The sequence below is a fragment of the Trichechus manatus genome, unplaced genomic scaffold (genome assembly GCF_000243295.1).
Source record: "Trichechus manatus latirostris isolate Lorelei unplaced genomic scaffold, TriManLat1.0 scaffold00045, whole genome shotgun sequence".
Lineage (NCBI taxonomy): Eukaryota > Metazoa > Chordata > Mammalia > Sirenia > Trichechidae > Trichechus > Trichechus manatus.
The window spans coordinates 4,767,538-4,784,670 of NW_004443981.1; the positions used below are offsets into that span (position 1 = coordinate 4,767,538).

Consider the following 17,133-nt stretch of genomic DNA (forward strand, 5'->3'; position numbering starts at 1 on the left):
CTCTGGTCAGAAAGAACCCCCCTCTCACTTTTGAAGAGAGAGCATTACAAATGCTCAGGGTAGACAAGTTTTGAGGGGCCGGTGCAGTGAGTCAACCCAAGGCATCTTACAAAGACTCATTGGACCAGTCTGTTCTCACAGTGCTTCTAGGAAAATGAGCAGGGCAGTTTCCAACATTAGGAAGTGAGCTTCTGGCCCTGGGACCACAAGTTTTGGGCTTAACAGGCAGTCCGGTGACAGCTGCCAAAACACCTGCAGTCTGCCATCCAGGGAAGACTGGGAGACCTTCCCAAGGCAGACAGAGGGGCAGTGGCGCAGAGCTGCCCTGTGGGGAATGGGTGCTCAAGGACAGTGGAAGGAGGCGTAGGGATGAAACATGGGCTTAGGGTCAGACAGAGCTGGGTTCAAATCCAGCTTTGCCACTTATTATTGTTCAACCTATGGCAAGTTACTTGTCCCTGTGTTTCTGTTTTCTGAGCGTTAATATAGAGATAATATCAACTTCATGTGTTTGACCAGCAAACCAAAAGCCCTGGAGCATTTAGAACAGAGGGACTTTAATGCGGGGACTTGGTTACACAGGTGATGGCAGAGTTGGGAAGTCAAACAGGGACAGAGAGACAATCCAGAGAGTAGCAGGAGGACATCTGTGGGCTGGCGAGCTCAAGGGAGGAGATGTTGCTGGAGCCCAGGGCCGGGCACTGAGTGGAGCCTGGAACCATGGTGGCTGGTCCAGTGGGAGCTGGAGCCACAAGGAGACCCAGCCCATGGCAGGATGCAACCTGAGTCAGAGAGGGAGGAATACACTGACTTATCCCTTCCTCCCAGCCTCCAACCTCCCGCCAGTGCCTCCATTGGCTGAACCTAGCTAGAAGCTAGGAGAGGCAGCCTGCAAGGTCAGATAGAATAGAGCGGAAGGGCGGAAAAGATGGGAGGGCCGATAGGCTCAGGACCTGCACCAGGTGCCCAACTTGGGGGAAGGCATGTGTGAAAGGCTAAGAGCACACTGCCTGGCGCAACAGTAAATCCAGTGCCCTTCCCTTTCCTCTGGGAATAGCTGGCCTCCTTGCGGTGAACCTGTATCTTGTGGGATAAGTTTACGGCCATCAGCAGTATCTCCTTCACATTCCTATGTGTCTCGTAAGTCAGGTTCCATAACTCAAGCGGAGTCGTCTTCCACTGGCCTTGGGGATCCTGGGACATGTAGAAAATGGTTCCTCAGACAAAAGGACTCCCAGGGGCCAGGAGAAGTGGCTGGATGCAGGGACGTTGGCAAGGGGTGAGGGCCTGGACAGGCCTATCTGTGTTATTAATTCATTGGTTCAATCATTTATTCTTCCATCCCATAAGCAGATACTGAGTCAAAACCATGCAAAGTGCTGGAACTGCGGATGGTGTCCCAGTCTGGTGGGTGAAACAGGCTTGTAAATTAATGTTTCAGTCAGGGCTATCTTGGTTGTAAGAAATAGAAACCCTTTGAAAAAAACTCAGGTGAAAAAGGGGCTTTCCTGAAAGGTTGAAAGGGCTAAGGGAATCTGATGGAATCAAAGTGCAGGAAGTATAGCTGAACCCCCGGGAAGTGCTGCCATCTTTTTCTCTCCTCTCATCGCTGTTCCTCACTGAGGATGGCTCCACTCCCCTCTCCACAATCCAGATGCGTGTTCCTGCTCCCCTACAACATCTGCTCCTGGGTCACTTTTGACTTCTCGAGGCATGATCTGACTCAGGCTTTGACTCTGTGAGACTTTATGAGTCCAGCACATTCTTAAACTAACTATAATCGCTGGTCTCTTAGGTCAGATTAATGAGAGAGAACTTGACCCTACTTGAGTCAGAGCCCACGTTCAGTAGGTGTGGCATGGCCAGGGCAGGCCAGGCCAGGGAGGGGCCAGGGGAAGGGTCCTGTGGGTTGCCTTTTGGTGGGGCAGGTTCTGAGAAGAGAGCTGTGGTCAGGGCGGGCAATGAAACATGTTCCCGCAAGATCATTACAAATCCGCCCTAAGGGGAAAGTTAGGCACCAAAAAGCATTTCAAATGTAGTGTTGTTGTTGTTATGTGCCATTGAGTCGATTCTGAGTCATAGCAACCTTATGTACAACAGAAGGAAACACTGCTGTGCCATCCTCACACTCCTTGCTATGTTTGAGCCCATTGTAGCCACTGTGTCAATCCATCTCATTGAAAGTCTCCCTCTTTTTCACTGACCCTCTACTTTACCAAGCATGATGTCCTTCTCCAGAGAGTAGTCCCTCCTGATAACATGTTCAAAGTATGTGAGATGAAGTCTCGCTATCCTCACTTCTAAGGAGCATTCTGACTGTACTTCTTCCAATACAGATTCGTTCGTTCTTTTGGTAGTCCATGGTATATTCAATATTCTTCACCAACACCATAATTCGAAGGCATCAATTCTTCTTCAGTCTTCCTTATTCATTGTCCAGCTTTGGCATGCACATGAGGAGACTGAAAATACCATGACTTGGGTCAGGTTCACCTTAGTCTTCAAGGTGACATCTTTGGTTTTTAAACACTTTACAGAGGTCTTTCGCAGCAGATTTTCCCAATGCAATACATCCTTTGATTTCTTGACTGCCGCTTCCATGGGTGTTGATTGTGTATCCAAGTAAATTAAAATCCTTGACAACTTCAGTATTTTCTCCGTTTATCATGCTGTTGCTCATTGGTCCAGTTGTGAAGATTTTTGTTGTCTTTATGTTGAGATGCAATCCATACTGAAGGCTGTAGTCTTTGATCTTCATCAGTAAGTGTTTCAAGTCCTCTTAACTTTCAGTAAGCAAGGTTGTGTCATCTGCATATTGCAAGTTGTTAATGAGTCTTCCTCTAATCCTTATGCCACGTTCTTCTTCATATAGTCCAGTTTCTCAGATTATTTGCTCAGCATACAGACTGAATAAGTGTGGTGAAAGGATACAACCCTGACACACACAATTATTGATTTTAAACCCCGCAGTATCCCCTTGTTCTGTTCCGATGACTGCCTCTTGGTCTATGTACAGGTTCCTCATGAGCACAATTAACTGTCCTGGAATTCCCATTCTTTGCAATTGTTATCCATAATTTGTTATAATCCACACAGTTGAATGCCTTTGCGTAGTCGATAAAACACAGTAAACATCTTTCTGGTATTTTCTGCTTTCAGCCAAGATTCAACCGACATCAGCAATGATATTTCTCATTCCACATCCTCTTCTGAATGCGGCTTGAATTTCTGACAGTTCCCTATTGATGTACTGCTGCAACTGTTTTTGAATTATCCTCAGCAAAATTTTATTTGCGTGTGATGTTAATGACATTGTTTGATAATTTCTGTATTCTGATGGATCACCTTTCTTTGGTATGGGCATGTGATATTAAGATTGTGTGTCAACTTGCCTAGGCCATGATTCGCAGTGTTTATATGTGATCACCCTCATGATGGGATCTGCTGTGAGTAGCTAATCAGTTGAAAGGGAGTTTCCTTGGTCGTGTGGCCTGCATCCGAATATAAGTGGACATTCTGGCTTTTGCCGGCTCTGGATCCTGCAGCTACCTCCTGTTCATCTGACCTCAGGTTCTTGGGACTTGAGCTAGCAGCTTACCTGCCCATCTTGGGATTCATTGATCTTCACAGCCTATGAGCAAGAGCCCTGCTCTCCAACCTGCCAACCTTGGGTTCGCTAGCCCCTGTGGCTACGTGAATCAGGAGAAGCCTCTATTCCGATCCACGGACTTGGGACGTTCCAGCCTCTACAATCGCGTGAGCCATTTCATTGATATAAATCTCTCTATATATATATTCATATGCTTTACTGGTTTTGCTTCTCTAGAGAACTCAACCTAAGACAGGGCACAAATATGGGTCTCTTCCAGTAGGTTGGCCAGGTAGCTGTCTTTCAAATTTCTTGGCATAGATGCGTTAGTGCTTCCAGTGCTGCATCCGTATATGATAATAATAATAAAAAAAAATCCAAACCCACTGCCATCAAGTTGATTCCAACTCATAGCAACACTACAGGACAGAGTAGAACTGTCCTATAGGGTTTCCAAGGCCGTAATCTTTACGGAGGCAAGCTGCCACATTTTTCTTCTCTGGAGCAGCTGGTGGGTTCAAACTGCTGACCTTTCAGTTAGCAGCCAAGTGCATTAACCACTGCTCCATCAGGGCTCCTTCCTTTATGTGTCAGATACTGTATAAGTGCTTTTTATAGGTTACCTCTTTAAATACTCAGAATAACCGTTAGAAGTCGGTACTATTATCTCCATTTCCCCTTCTTACAGATGAGTAAACTGAGATGTAAAAGGTCAGACAAGTTGCTGAGGTCACGTTGGTGGAGGTGGCAGCAGTAGACTCAGTCCACGTGAGATGCCTGAATCCTGTGCTTTGCCACCTCCACAGCAAGTAGATGTCCATGGTAAGGCCATTTCCTTCCTCCTACCCTCCAAAAACGCTCTCTCTGGTTTTCTTCCTGTGGCCCCAGAGTGGAACTAGCTGCCTTTAGCTGGAGCTTCCCTCCTCCAACTTCCTTTTGTTAAAGGACTTCAGGTGCACAGACTTGGGGGACAAATATCTCCCAGTTTGTGGCTCACCTTCACCATCTATCTATGCTTGGACAGTCTAGTAAGATTATTTTATGTCTTTCTCCTTGTCCAGGTCCCAGTCTTAGGCCCCTCTCCCATACGTATCCACTCCAGAGTAATTAACATGTGTTCTTCCCAGTTACTTTGCATATGGTGCAAACAGTTTGCCATCAGCTTCTAACTAAAAGGTTGGTAGTTCGAACCCACCCAGCAGCTCTGCGGGAAAAAAAAGGCCTGGTGATCCGCTTCTGTAAAGATTACAGCCAAGAAATCCCTATGGAGCAGTTTTGCTCTGTAACACATGGGGCCACCATGAGTCAGGGGCTGACTTGATGGCAGCTAATAACAACAACATCCTTGGAAAGTGTATGTGTTTGGAGGGTTTATTTTTCATTAAGTGCTTGTTTGTTTAGATCGTAACTAATGGATTTAATTTCATTATTACTATTATTTTTCAATTTTTTAAATAAAGCTTATGTTTTAGAATAGGTTTAGAGTTATGGAAAGTTGTAAAGATAGAACAGAGACCTATATACCTATATACCTTACAGCCAGTTACCCATATTATTAATATCTTACATTAGAACGGTATATTTGTCACAATTAATGAGCCAATATTGATAGATTATTATTAACTAACCACAAAACCAAACCAGCTGCCATCGAGTCAATTCCAACTCATGGTGACCCCATGTATATCAAAGTAGAACTGTGCTCCATAGGGTTTTTAGTAGCTGATTTTTCAGAAATAGATTGCTAGGCCTTTCTTTCCAGGCACCTCTGGATGGACTAAAGTCCATACTTTATTCAGATTTCCCTAGTTTTTACCTAATATGTATATTTTTCTGCCCCAGAATCCCATCCAGGACACCACATTACATTTAGTTGTCATGTCTCCTTACGCTCCTTTTGGCTGTGAAAGTTTCTCAAACTTTTCTTTGTTTTTGATGACCTTGACAATTTTGAGGAGTACTGGCCAGGTATTTTTGTAGAATGTCCCTCTTTTGGGATTTGTCTGATATTTCTCTCATGATTAGACTGGGGTTGTGGATTTTTGGGAGGAAGACCACAGAGGTAAAGTGCCATTCTCATCACATCATAATAAAGGCTTCCTTGGCTTGTGGCCACATCACTCCAGTCCCTGCCTCTGTGGTCACATGATTTCCTCCTTTTTGGTCAAATATCCCCTGTGTGTCTCTTATAAGGACACTTGTCATTGGATTTAGGGCCCACTTGTGTAATCCAGGATGATCTCATCTCAAAATCCTTAACTTAGTTACATACTACAAAGACTCTTTTTCCAAATAAGGTAACACTCACAGGTTCCAGGGATTCGGACCTGGTCATCTTTTGGGGGGCCACCATTCAACCCACTACACCAATTTATCAGTTTTTTCTTTTATGGAACATGTTTTGGGTGTATCTAAAGACTTCACCAAACCTAAGGTCACATATATTTTTTCCTATGTTTTCTAAAAGTTTTATAGTTTTACATTTATGTCTATGATCCATTTTGAGTTAATTTTTGTGTTAGGTATAAGGTGTATGTCTAGGTTCATTTTTTTTTCATAAGAACATCCAATTGTTCCAGCCCCATTTGTTGCAAAGACCATTGTGATGGTTAAGATTGTGTTTCAGCTTGGCTGGGCCATGATTCTCAGTGTTTAAACGTGATCACTCCCATGATTGAATATACTGTGAATAGCCAATCAGATGAAAGGGATTTTCCTTGGCGTTGTGGCCTGTATTTGAATATAAGCAGACGTTCTGGCTTTTTGCTCACTCTAGATCCTGTGGCTGCCTCCTGTCATCTCACCTCCTGTTCTTGGGATTTGAGCTGTCAGCTTATCTGCCGAACTTGGGATTTGTCGATCTTCACAGCCTGTGAGTGGACCCCTGCTCTCTGACCTGCCGATCTTGTGTTCGCCAGCCCCTGCAGCTACGTGAATCAGAAGAAACCTTGCAGTCTTGCCTGATGATCTTGGAATTTGTCAACCTTCACAGCCTGTGAGCCAGAGCCTTGCTCTCTGATCTGCCGATCTTGGGCTTGCCAGCTTCTGCGGCTGCGTGACTTGGGAGAGGCCTCTACCCTGATCCGCAGACTTGGGACATTCTAGCCTCTACAATTATGTGAGCTGTTTCCTTGATATAAATCTCTCTCTATATATATATTTATACGCTTTACTAGTTTTGCTTCTCTAGAGAACCCAGCCTAAGACAACCATCCTTTCTCTGTTCAATTGCTTTTGTATCTTTGTCAAAAATCAGTTAAATATACTTGGTTTATTCTGGGGATCTCTTCTGTTCCATTGATCTATGTGTCTGTTCTTTCAGCAGTACCACGCTGTCTTGATTACTATAGCTTTATAGTAAATCTTGCAATTGGATATTGTGAGTCCTCTGACTTTGTTCTTCTTCTTCAGCATTGTGCTCACTCTTTTAGGTGTTTTACCTTTGCATAGAAATTTTAGCGTCAGTTTGTCAATATCTACAAGATATTGATTGGGATTGTGTTGAATCTGTATCAAGTTGGGAAAAATCGACATATTAATAAGATTGAGTCATCTAATCCATGAACATGGGATATCTTTCAGTTTCTTTAGATCTTTTATTTCTCTCATCAGTGTTTTTAGGAAAGAATAAGTGAACTTGAAGATGGTCGATAGAAACTTTCCAAACTGAAATGCTGAGAGAATATAGAATTTTAGCATGCCTTGTAATTTTTTATTGAAATTTGGGTATCTTGAATCAGGTTATGTAATAGGAACTGAGGTAAATGGGTCTTTAGTGTTAGGGTTTATGTCAATCTGGCTAGGAGTTGGGTTGTCTTTAATGCTTGCTGTAGCTATAGGTTCCAGAGGCTTTACATTCCTCTAGGGTCTTTGGTTTTGTCTCTCTTGACTTGGGACCTCCCTAAGTACTCCTCCTTAGAGAGAGTCTGTCTTTCAGCTCTTTCAGCTATAATCCACTGTTATTATACTGAAGCCCTCTTGGTGTGGTGGCTTTGCTACTCATTAACTTCGTGCTTAGGGCATGATGCTTCACTGAACTCATATCCTAATCTATAAAATAAGAAGAACAACAGCCCCTCACAGGGTTGTGCTGAGAATTAAATGAAAACACAGAGAACTGTGCACAGAATAGATTCTTGGTTGAATCAGTGGGTCTATTTGGCCCTAAATCATCAATGGCTGCTTGTTTAGTTGAATGGTGACCCAGAGTATGGCTTTGCTTCCCTCATATTTGGAAAGAGAACTCATGTTTCCTCATCCCAGTGGCTTAGCTGTGTGAATGTTGTAATAGGTAAGTTTCTTAAAAATAAATGAAGGGTGTCTGCCAGGTAACCCAAATGCTTCAAGGAGCACCTAATGACATATTTTAGTGCAGGGCCTGCCGGAACCACCTCCCTCTCTTGAGAAAATAATAACCTCCCTAGTTGCACACTGACCCAAGAAACATTCTCCCAAGTAAATAATACACTGTTGAGAAGTACCCTAATTAGATATTTACCTCAGAGATTGCAGTGGCTTCACCTTGCTTCCCAGGGAAGTATTAAGCATCATATCAGGGCCAACAGGACTGAAAAACAAACCTGCACCAAGAAAACAAACCGTGTCAATGATTTTCCATGAGAAGGTGGAGGGCTGGGGCTCCAGGGAGGGGGATCGGCTGGCCAGTTCTGCGGTTAGCCAGCCTGCCTGTATGCATGAAGGCAGCTCCTCTCAAAGATGCCACAGGTCAGGCTGAGAGGCAGACCTTCCTGCCCTGGCCTCATCATCACTGACTTAGTTGGAGGCTCTACATGGAATACCTTTTCGTCCAGTCCCAGATAGCTGAAACAATGACTGGCTAGGAGCTGGAATGTCAACCATTAGGAACCACTTGCTTGAGGGTGTGAGTGAAAAGGTCCTCCTGTGTCCTTCTCCTAGTTCTTCTCACTGGGTCACAGGGCAGTCCCTGGAGAGGCAAGGGAGCCACAGACAGCCTTGCCTGAGGATGGAGAAAGCTCCCTGCTCCCTTCCCACTCTCCTTTCTTTCTTGTTTCTCTTCTTCCATCTCTCTCTCCTCTCTGTCTTCTGTGACTCACTCTCTCTCACTCTGTCTTCTTTCCTTTCTCTTCTCTCTCTTCTCCCTCACTACTCCCCTCTGCTCCTCTCTCTCTTCTCCCACTACCTCCCTTCCTCCTCCACTCTCTTCCACTCCCTGCTCCTCCTCTGGAACCCCAGGATGTCCAGACCTCGCCACCCACACAGTAAATGTCCCCTGGTTGGGCAGTGATCTTCTCTGCTCCTCAGTGCTGGGAAAGCCAGCACACTCTTCCAGAGCCTGCACTGGAGCATTGTGAGATTTTGGGAAAATCAAGCTTCTCACCAGAGATTGGCAAGAGACTTCAGTTCTCAAACATTGCTCTTTTGTTTTCAGATACCATCACCTGTGCACCAGGATCAAAGCCATAAAGCCCTCCAGACCAAAGATGTCTGGGGATACACTGGACAGTGTACAGGGGCTGCCTTTGAGATCTTCTCTCAGGTGATACATCAGAGGTAGAGATGGCGAGACTCATCTCAGCACACTAGGGACAGCCAGTGGTCATTGTTGTTGAAGGGACCTGGTAACGCTTGGGTCTACTTCTCATCTTGGCTTATTCTGCAGTGGCCCAGAGCACATGCTCTTTCTTCTCCATCCACAGAGCCCTTTCTAGTACAGAGGGGCTTAGTCAGCTTGGACAGAGCCGAAGGGACCTTAGAGATTGTCCAGCTCAGGGATTCCTAACCTGGGGTCTAAAGACTGGAAGGTCATAGATGGAATTTAGGGTGGAGGGAAATGGATAGGGACGTCTTTGTTTCCTAACCTCTAACCAAATTGTAACATTTCCTTCCTACATGATGAATGTAGACATCAAACCATAGTAGCGTTAGCAGCACCTGTGACATTGTCACTGCGATGGTTAATTTTGTGTGCCAACTTGTCTGGGCTATGATGACCAGTTGTTTGGCCAAATACTAGTCTAGGTGTGGTTATAAAGTAATTACATGTGATCTAGTCAGTTAGCCTCAAGTAAAGCAGACTACCTTCTGTCATGGATTGAATTGTGTCCCCCAAAGATATCTGTCAACCTGGCTGGGTCATGATTCCCAGTTTTGTATGATTGTGTACCATTTTGTAATCTGATATGAATTCCTTATGTGTTGTAAACTCTATAACTATAATGTAATAAGATGGATTAGCAGCAATTATATTGATGGGGTCTACAAGACAAGGGGTCTTAAGCCAATCTCTTTTGAGATATAAAAGAGAAGCAAGCAGAGAGACATGGGGACCTCATACCACCAAGAAAGCCGCACTGGGAGCAGAGTGCATCCTTTGGACCTGAGCTTCCTGGGCTGAGATGCTCCCAAGGGAAGACTAATGACAAGGACCATCCTCTGGAGCAGACAGAGAGAGAAGGCCTTCTCCTGGAGCTGGTGCCCTGACTTTGGACTTGTAGCCTACTAGACTGTGAGAGAATAAATTTCTCTTTGTTAAAGCCATCCACTTGTGGTATTTCTGTTATAGTAGCACTAGATGACTAAGACACCTTCCATAATGTGGGCAGGCCTCACTCAGTCATTCGAAGGTCTTAAGAGCAAAAACGAAGTTTCCTTAGAGTGTGTTCTGCCTCTAGACTATAAATAGGCATTTTGCCAGACATTCTACTCTTCACTCTTCTTTTTATCTGACTTACAGATTTTGGGATGTGCTCCAGCATCCCAGCCCGTAGCCTGATCTGTGGATCTTGAAAGCTCCCTCAATCACATGTGCCAATTTCTTGAAGTAAATCAATCTCTGTCTGTCTCTCTGTCTCTCTGTCAATATATGTCAGTGGTTCTGTTTCTCTAGAGAACCCTAAGATAGTCATCAATAGAAATCACAAACATTTTCACATCAAATTATGGTTGTTGCAGACATCTTGAAATATTGCTCACATTCAAAACTACTTTTAAATAACAGTTGCCATATTACTGCTGGATCCTGCTTTATTGCCTTTATTGAGAAGCATATACATTACTATATAACAAATTTGTTTTTTTTTCCATATCTTGATAATGGTATGACAATAGGATTGGTTTCCCTTGTAAATCCTATTTCATTTTATACATTTCAAAACATTTTTCTGAGAAGGGTTTCACAGGCTTCACCAAACTGCCAAAAAGGTCCATGGCACATAAAAGAATCCCAACCTAGTTCAAACCTTCAGTTTTATAGGAGGAGGAAGAACATGGGGCCCAGAGAGGGTAATTCACTTGTCCACAGCTGGTTAGTGGTAGGGCTGGGTCTAGAACTCAGGTCTTATGATTCTTAGTCCACTGCTTGGTCCACTTTATCGCATTTGCTAGTTGTCCTCCCAGGATGAAGACTTTGGCTGATATAAAATCATTAGCAATGATGCACATTTTCAAAATACCTTCCAATGACTAGTATACCCCTGTCCACCAGAAGTCAAACCATCAAGGTCACCGTTTACTTTAATAGCCAACTAGCCTATTCCCTCTCTGAGAGATGGGAGGCAGGCAGGCATGAGCACCCCAGCTCCTGCAAGTGTTGGCCGCTAACACCAGGTAAGCTGCCTTACCTGGGAGGTTACCTCCCACTCCCACCCCATAGACCATGACCAATGACTGACATGGGCTACAAAGCACCACCCCCTTTACATAACTCTGAGTGTGGAGGGTGGGAGGGGGATAACTCGGGTGCAATGCATGATCCAGAGCTCCCTGTAGGCTCTGACTGAAGGTTGTCCAATACCTTGTTTAGCTTGTTCCCCTCCCCTCTTCTGCTTCCTTCATGCCTCTTCTCCTGAGACCACCCCCAGTCAACCACTTGAACAAGAATCCCTGTTTCAGGCTCTACTTCTAGGAACCAAAGTCTGAGGTTTCACCAAGGAAGGAAGCTTGGAGGGCTGCAGGGATAATGAAAACCCTTTAATCAGAAGAGCAAAGGAAGGACATCCAGGCAGAGGGAATGGAATGTGCAAAGGCAAGGAGGCAGGGACAGATTACCCAATAAGCCAAGGTACACACCGGCTTACTTGTGCTTACTTACTAATCTGTAGTGCAGAATTTCACCTGTTTTTCACCAAGTCAAAGATGTGAAACCCATGTGAAATTGTTCACTACAGATTAGTAAGTAAACACAATTAAGCCTGTGTGTACCTTGCTTACTGGTTAAGCCAGCACTGCAAGGAGACAAGAGCCAGCAAGCATATAGGGTTGTCTACCTACCTGTTTTGAATGGCTGGCACACAAGTGCCTGGAGGAGGGTGTGGACAGGGGCCTAACTACGGAAAACAGTGCCTAGGGCAATTAGTGTTAAATTGCTGAATGATCGCTCACAGCTGGTGATGGAAACTGTGATGGCCACGGAAAAACCAAAACAAACCCATTGCTGTCGAGTCAATTCAGACTCATAGCGACCCCGTAGGACAGAGTAGAACTGCCCCACAGAGTTTCCAAGGAGCATCTGGTGGATTGGAACTGCAACCTTTCGGTCAGCAGCCTTAGCTCTTAACCACTGCGCCACCAGGTAATGGCCAATAGAAACTGCTAATTGGCTCCCCATCTCAATTAGGCACTGCCTCTCCAACCTCCGCTAGTTAGGCCTCTGGGTGTGGAGAGCTAGGACTGGAAAATCAGGCCAGGGCAGAGCCTGAAACCTGTAAATCCGGCAAAGGAGCACGAGTTTGTACCTCACGGGCAATGGGACACCACTAGGATGAGATAGAATAGTGCGTGATTCTATTTGCATTTTGGAAAAATTTATCTAGCAGTGGTAGGGAGCTGGATTAGAGAGCAGAGAGAAAGAGGAGACAAGAAAACCGTTGAGGAGGAAATTTCGATAGTCCCATCATAAACGAGGAGGGCCAGACCTAAGGCATTGATGGAGGAGGGTCAAGAGGAGAAAATCTGTTGGTGAGAGATGTAGAAGGTAAAATTACAGGGTGTGGGCTCACATCTGGCTGGATAGGGGTGGTTGACAACAGAGGTGGAGGCACTAATGACCCCCAGATATATCCATGCGGACCCTGAAACCATGGTGGTACCGTTCACGGTGGGGGTCGGGAGGTGCATTGGAAGAAGCACTGATTCTAGGAGGAATGAGTTATGCACTGGGGTTGTTGAGTGGTGGTGTCTGTGACTGAAAATGTGTGTGGAGGGGAATAAATCTGGGGAGCAATACATGATCTAGAGCTCCCGGTAGGCTCCCACTGAAGGTCATCCCCAGCTGGTCAGCACAGACTTATTGGCGTAGAGGTAATGCTTGAGTTTGTGGGTTAGAGTGAGAGGATGGTCCAAGTCAGAGTCGCAGGAGAACCAAGACTTCACCAGCAGGGGAAGAACAAGGAGACTGAAACCCAGCAGCTGAGTTTGAGAAGTGGGAGAGCGTGCTGTCATGGGAGTCAAGATGGCAGAGTAGAAAGTAGAGGGGAGAGTGGGGATTCAGGCCGATGCCCTGAGGGGTGCACAGTGCCCGTGGGGTGAGTCATCGGTGACCATCTTTGTTTCTAGTGGCGTGGGGAGTGAGCAGTGGCTGAAGAGTGAATGAAGGTCGAGGAAATGTAGAAGCAATTTCATGAAGCTTGGCTGTGAGGGGAAGGAGAGAGCCAGGAGCCCTTCTGAGGCACCACACCACCTTCCAAGGTCCTCCTTCGAACCAGTGGCATGTGGGTGGCATGCAGGACAACTGGCCACAGCTGGCTTCAGGCTGCATGTGCAAAGGGAAGTAGATCTAGCCGAACTCAGGGAAATTCTGTCACCTCAACCTTATGCACCCCAGCTTGAACTATGTGCCAACATGGAGGGTGACAACACAGAGAAGTGTATGCACCAACTTGCGTATATAACACGTTCCCCAAATCCTCAACTTCACACCTTGACTGGGTATCAGCCGACTGATTTGCACATACTCAGAAGGGTGATAATTTAATCCGGTTGACATTATTTGAACGTGCATTTTTCACTTGTGGAGGTGCGAGCACGCTCTGAAGTGGTTTTTGGCCACGCTTTAAAGTGATGGCCTAATCAATCACTTCTGATTCCCTGGGTGTTTATTGGAGCCATCCATCATGACGAACCCTCGTGGCGTGAATGGGAATGTCACCAGTGCTTCTATAGGATTCTCCACCTTAAATAACAAGATCATTATTTTTGACATGTTATTCAAGCTATGATTTTTTCCCCACTATTGCTTCATATCTGGAAGACTCTCACCTTAAAAGTACCTCTCCTTCTGGTCCCTCCCACCAAAAGAGGGGCAATTTGCCTCAGACTTGGGGTATGGAACTAAGCCAAGATGCATTTCAGCAGACTAATTAGGGTTTGGGCTTAATTAGAGGTGTTTCCAAATTTTTGCAAAGGCTGCAACACGTGTCTCCCCATGTTGAGTATTTATCTTCTTCCCTGCTGTGTGCTTGGGTTTCCTCAGGGGCCAGACAAGGTGCCGGGACTCCAGGTGAACTATACTTGAATGTGCTAGTAATCTTGGTTACCTTTTAAGTGGGCCTTTTCAAATCATAAAGAGAATAAAAAATAGCAGCCAGCATTTAAGACATTGACCTCTCAGTGATTATTCTCTTTTGACTAAGAATGTCTTTAAATTGGAAGAACAAGTGTGTGCATCCCAAACCAGCCCCCAAAAGGAGCATTCCCTGAGGATTAACGAGATTGAGGGGCTCACCAGACAGTTGAGGAATGAGTGAATGAGTGGAGGAGTCTTTAGGAGTGAGTTGGGGGGTGAGGAGAGTCCAGAAGAGAACGTGGCTCTCTGGGTGGGGGGCAGGATGGAGACCCTCTGCAGGAAGGAGTCTGGCACCATAGCTTTGTCTAGTTAGTCTTGAATCTGACCTTGGGTTCAAACATACCTCCCTGACAACGCTCTGATCAGCCCTCCGTGATTGCTAGCCTGTCTGACCTGTTTGGGATTACTGGGCCCTGTTATGTTTCTACTTTTGGCTCATTCCTCCTTGAGGAGTGACCGATGAAGTGTGTGTGTGTGTGTACGCACACATGCAGGTATGTGTGCAAGGAGGGGCAGGAAGAACAGGGCCCAGGGCTCACATCAACTCCTCTACCCCCATACACACACAGTTTTGGCACCAAGGTCAGGAGAGGGTGAAAACTGCAATTGTTGACAGCTGATCTGGGATGACAGTACCAGTTGATGTTCCCTCATTTGCACTGGCTCCATCCAGGCTACCAATTTCAAGGGAAGCCTTCTGGAATCACTGTCTATGTCCCCTTTCCTTCCTGAAGCTCTTTGTTTATACCTCCAATTGTATGTCATTTTATTTAACAACCACATAGCACTTGACTTGGTGGCTGGCAGTATTCCAAGCGATTTTCAAGTATTTATTAATTTCACCACGCCAGTTGCCATCGAGTTGATTCCAACTCGTGGCAGCCCCATGTGTGTCAGAGAAGAACTGTGCTGCATAGGGTTCCAGGGGCTGAATATTTGGAAGTAAATAGAATTTATTCATGTAAACCTCATAAAAAAACTCTGTGAGGTAGGTCGTATTATTATCCAAACTTTACAGAAGAGAAAACTGAGGCATGGAGTGAGTGCGTTAATACTGAAAGCATTTGACTAATGTACTCACTCATTCTCTCACTTGTATCCTCTTTGTTGTTCATTCATTCATTCACCATCAATTCCATGCCATCGCTGGGGACATAAAGATGAACGAGACAGGCTCTTGCTGTCAAGGACCTCGGGCAGAGCCTTAACCAAGCGCACGATGACCACATGGTGGGGACATTTGGGAGGGGACTTGAGCATCGGGGAGGTGGTAGACTGGATGATGTGTATGGCGGCTTCTGAGCCCCAGGTTGTATCCCTGAGGATCTGGTTTTCCTGGTGGGATACCCCAGGAGACAGAGGGGCTCAAGGAAAACCTGGCGCCTCTGCAGAGAAAGCCGCCAAGTGGTGGGCACCAAGACCACCTGCTTCTTCCATGATGAAACCAGGGCTAAGGTGCAGCCCCAGGTCCTTTCTTGCTGAGGAAGTGAGCCTGAGTGAAGCCTGGAAGAAGCGACTGTTGACTTTTAAACCAAAGATGTAAGAGGCTAGCTTGCTGTGTGAACCTGGACAAGTCCCTTGCCTTCTCTGGACTCACTTACCTCATTTGAAAGTAAGGACAGTAGACCAGAGACCTCTTATGTGCTGATGGTCTGGGGCTTTGTGAGCTTCAGGCTGGTAAGGGTTTGCAGGGCCAAATGAGGATTACCCAGGTGAGGGGTCTGGGGTTATCGCTTATCCCTGGCTTTCCCCACGGCTCTCCTTCTGTCATTTGGGTGCCAGACCCATTCTCCTAGAGGATGGCCTTGCTCACATTGCAAATCCTCTGCTGGTGCCAGGATCCTCCATGGCTTCGTTAATCCACCTGGACCACTTACAGGCCACCCGCTTGGGGTCCCACTTGCTCTCTGTCCCCTCTCTCTGCGTACGGCCGGTGCCCAGTGAGCACTGGCTGAGTGAGTGAGTGAATGAATGAATGAATGTAGTTAAACAACACCTTGCTTCTTCTCGCCATTAGACCTTCATTCTCTTCCTTGGCGTGGAACGTTCGCCACAGTCCCTAGTTTTCTGTCCCTCCCTCGCCATCTTTTGAAACTCAGCTCAAATATCGCTTGTACGTGTCTATTGATCTTTCTGAAAGGCAAATATGATCTTATCTCCTCTGGGTTTAAAACGTTTAAATGCCTTCCCGTTGCCACTAATCCACTCAACAAATATTTATTGAACTTTCTATGCACAAAGCCTGCACCATGTTCCCCAGTGCCTGGGACTGGTCCTGGGATCAGGCAAGACTGCAGATAAAGTCTCTGCCTCACGGAGCTTGCATTCTGGTGAAGGAACAACCACTGAACAAGAAAAGACAAACCGGAACGTTTCTGGATTGTGGCCCTCGGAGCGCGTCATCTTGGACTGGAGAGCCCACCATAGGGGCTTCTTCATAGACGTATTCTTGTCCCTTTCATTTCTGCTCCTCTGTTTCTTTCTCTGAATCTCTCTCTCTCTTTGATGTCTGTGTTGTTGTTGTTGGTCCTGTATCATCCCCAGGACTGGTTGCAGATTGGACTATTGTGATCCATCGGGTTTTCACTGGCTGGTTTTCAGAAGCAGATCTCCAGGCCTTTCTTCCTAGTCCACCTTAGTCTGGAAGCTCTGCTGAAACCTGTTCAGCACCATAGCAACACACAAGCCTCCACTGCCAGACGGGTGGTGGCTGCACATGAGGTGCATTGTCTGGGACTCGAACTCAGGTCTCCCCCATGAAAGGGGGGCATTCTACCATTGAATTACCAATGCCCCCTTGATATACATAGCTTCAGCATATTTTAGAAGGCTATAGGAAGTTAGAAGCAGCTGAATCAGCAGTTTCCGCCATCATAAAACGGAATCCCCGGAGGCATGCAGGACATGTTGGCTTCCGGTGAGTAAGGGCGGGGCTGGATTTAAGGCATGGGAGGGCCCTAAACACTGATGCTCTGCGGTGCCCCCTCCTCTGTTTACTCAC

At 46.0% G+C, this 17,133-nt stretch overlaps 1 non-coding gene across 1 annotated transcript; it reads right to left on the minus strand.

The window, feature by feature from the left end:
• Positions 1–16,854: 16,854 nt before the first annotated feature.
• Positions 16,855–16,925, minus strand: TRNAE-UUC (transfer RNA glutamic acid (anticodon UUC)). Its single transcript has one exon. It is a non-coding gene; the product is annotated as a tRNA-Glu (tRNA).
• Positions 16,926–17,133: the final 208 nt, after the last annotated feature.